Genomic DNA, 3,621 nt, shown 5'->3' with positions numbered 1-3,621 from the left:
CCCTGAGCGCCCCCCGCCACCCCAAGATTGGCCGCCCCTTCCGAGCTGCCGCCCAAGCACGTGCTTGGTCGGCTGGTGCCTGGAGCCTGCCCTGGCTGTGACTTTTCCAGTTCTCTTTTGGTCCTCTGTAATGTGTCATTGCTCAGTTGTATCTCTCTGAAAAGCTTACCTTCTGATTCTATGGCCAGAACAATTTTCTTCAGGAGTTCTCCATCGCTGAATAGTTTCCTTGCTTGCCCCAAAAGTAGTGCAACTTTAAAAGTAGCCACTCAAAGCTGATTCGCTTTATTCAGAAAAACCTTTGAGCTGCCGCTGTTGTCTTTCAAACTCGGTTTTTGCATCATGTAATAGCTTGCACCTCTGAAACTAATTGTGGTAATTCTCTTCAAGTACCACAGCATGAGTGCTATAGTGACATGGTATTGCATACATTTTGATTTGATGAATTTCTTGGCAGAGGGGCATTGCAATGTACATTGGCCAAACCGGACAGTCTCTGAATAGAATAAAGAATAAATGGACACAAATCTGACATCAGGAATCATAACATCAAAAAACCTGTAGGAGAACACTTCAGCCTCTCTGGCCACTCAGTAACAGACCTAAAGGTGGCAATTTTGCAACAGAAAAGCTTAAAAAAAAGGACTCCAATGAGAAACTGCTGAACTTGAATGAATATGTAAATTAGACACTATCAATTTAAGCTTGAATAGAGATTCAGAATGGCTGAGCCATTACAAACATTGAATCTATCTCCCCATGTAAGTATTCTCACACTTCTTATCAAACTGTCTATACTGGGCTATCTTGATTATCACTTCAAAAGTTTTTTTCTCTTACTTAATTGGCCTCTCAGAGTTGGTAAGACAACTCCCACCTTTTCATGTTCTCTGTACGTGTATATATATCTCCTCACTATATGTTCCGTTCTATGCATCCGATGAAGTGGGCTGTAGCTAACGAAAGCTTATGCTCAAATAAATTTGTTAGTCTCTAAGGAGCCACAAGTACTCCTGTTGTTTTTGCGGATACAGACTAACATGGCTGCTACTCTGAAACCTCTCTTACAAACAGTGCACACTGCAACTTGCTCGGAAATGGAATCAGACGGCTTCAGAAACACAAGAAACTGCATTTCCCACTGGTCTGGAAATGTTCATTTTTCTTCCTTCCAGGTTCTGCTTTTCTTAGCTGGATGTGGCTCCTGTGGGACCATCTCTGTATCACATACAGAGGCACTATCTGGCACTGTTTTTTTTGAAATACTTTCTGATATCCGTTCATGTCTTTAACTCTTTTGCCACAAACAATCTCAGCCTACCAATGAGGTTGACCAATAGCTGCTTACAGAGCTACAGTAGTGGGAAATGTAAACACAGTGTATATATGTTTTGTGATTTGAAAGGAAACCACATCTACATAATACAGCTCTGCCTGTACATTAGTAACATTTAGAAGAGAACAAATCTGCATTATGATTTATGGCGTTTACAAGGCAACTTTAAAACTTTATATCTCAGTGATTGTTGGGATGCTCTGGTGCATAGGAGTATTTTGACTTCTATATTTGAGGGAGCAGAGCGGTGTGGATTTAACCAGTACCGAACAAGGCCTTATGGGTGGGCGATATGGACAACCGCCCATAGTGCTGTGGTGGGGGGAGCGCCATGGACAAGAGGCAAGGAGTGGGGCAGGCCTGGCGTGCGAGGCCATGGAAGGGAGCTTGGGACAATGTGGGGGAGGCAGCAGGGCCCATGGGTATTGGGGCGGTGGGTGGGGAGCCTGGAAAGTGATATTTGTATCTTTTTAAATATCACTTTTCACAGCAAGTCATGGCAAATTGCGACCTGGATGGAGGGGTGGGGAGGTGAGGCACCAGGGATGATGGATGCAGGGTGTCACCGCCACGTGGATGGGGCTGATGGTTGGCTCCCTGGGCCAGCACCTGCAGGATTCCAAGGTCGGCGCCCGCTGCCATGCAGCCGGGGGTCAGCACCTGGGGCCTGCACCTGCTGTCACATGACTGGGGCCAAAGGTCAGTGCCCAGAGTCTGCACCCGCTAGAGCGCGCAGCCAGCACCGGAGATCTGCACCTGGGGCTGGTTGCCAGAGATCAGCACCCAGGGTTGGCGCCCACTGCTGCATGGGCAGGGCTTGAGGATTGGTGCCCGCTGCCACGTGGCTGGGGATCAGCAGTCAGGGCTGGTACATGGCATCTGCGCCTGCTGTTGCATGACCGGGGCCGGAGGTTGGCGTCTAGGGCCAGACCCACCAAAGCCTGCTGTCCTGCGACCAGGACTAAGGGTCGGTGCACAGGGGCAGTACCCACTGGACTGGAGCCTGCAGTTCACTGCTCCATGAAGAAGTTATCAATCCATTCCCCTGGCAGGCTGTGAAACAAGGTCAAAGGCAGGCTGGCCCACAGGGGAGCTTTGCCTTAGAAATTTGCAACTGGTCCCCCCACTTGGTATGAGGGTGGGACATGAGGGCAAGAAAATGGAGAGTATGAAGCACAGGCATGTACAGCTGTTCCTGAGGTGCAGTTTGTAGGCAGACCAGCTGAATGTCATTAAGCTGGTTCAGATGGTGTGTGCCTGAGTCAGCAGGGATGGCTCATGGGGTAGGGGCTTAACATTAAGCTCTGGAGGACCAGGAGATACAAGCAGGTGAAGACCATCACCATTTTCTGCTTGAGAAAATCAAAAGAGAAAGGGGAAATGGCAGTTTTTAACCCCTGGAGCACACAGTGGAGGACACAAGGGTGAGCAACCCTGTGCACTGTGCTTCTCCCCTCTGATGACTCTACATGAGTAGGTACAGGTATATGACTTACAACTATAGCTCCAAGTTTTAAAGGACCCAAGGGCACCCTGTGACACACACATGCCCCTGCTGTTAATGTATACTTTAATTGTAATTTAATGAAAATTATGCAAACTCAAGAAATAAGCCAATGTTCATATTAACAGAACTTTTCTACATGCAAGGAAAACAGTATTTTACTTGCTAATAATGCATTAGTAGGGGCAATCCTGTGTGGTAGATTCCACTTCTCTTTCTCTCTACTTCAGTTCTTTCCAAATAGGTATAATGAAATTGAGGCAATTACTGCAGCCCTTAATCAGCCCTTACTCTGGCAAAATCACCACTAAAATATGGGTTTTATCACAGCAAGACATAAGAATAGAAAATTGGATTTGGCCCTATATTATTCTTGAATACAACTAGTACAGTATGGGAAGCAGACCCAGATATAGATGATATAAATCAGACATGCAAATTGTCAGGAAAATTTACCAACACAGATACTGCTACTGTTTGATGTTGATGGGATAAAAGTAGTGCCATGTTACTCACCTGTTCAAAATAATAAGTGACTTTGGGTGAGTGCAAAGCGGGTGAGTGCAAAGCCAATATACATGTATTGCAACAACTGTGTATTTGAGAGCAGTTTTAGATGTGGATGGATGAGTTGATCAGTCAGGAAGTACCCAGACATATATAGTACAATTGCAGATGTAGGCACACAGATCAACCAGGCATTACATAGAAATAAGGATCAACTTTAAAATGTGATACACAGTTCCTACTGAATAAGAAGCTCGTCCGAAAACAAGATGAA

At 46.0% G+C, this 3,621-nt stretch overlaps 1 pseudogene; it reads right to left on the bottom strand.

Moving 5' to 3' along the window:
* Positions 1–3,347, bottom strand: part of LOC117878358 — a 5,084-nt pseudogene extending 1,737 nt beyond the window's left edge.
* Positions 3,348–3,621: the final 274 nt, after the last annotated feature.

Source organism: Trachemys scripta, chromosome 5, assembly GCF_013100865.1.
Source record: "Trachemys scripta elegans isolate TJP31775 chromosome 5, CAS_Tse_1.0, whole genome shotgun sequence".
NCBI lineage: Eukaryota > Metazoa > Chordata > Testudines > Emydidae > Trachemys > Trachemys scripta.
Note: the sequence above shows the minus strand (reverse complement) of the source record. Positions and strands in the feature narration are given on the sequence as shown.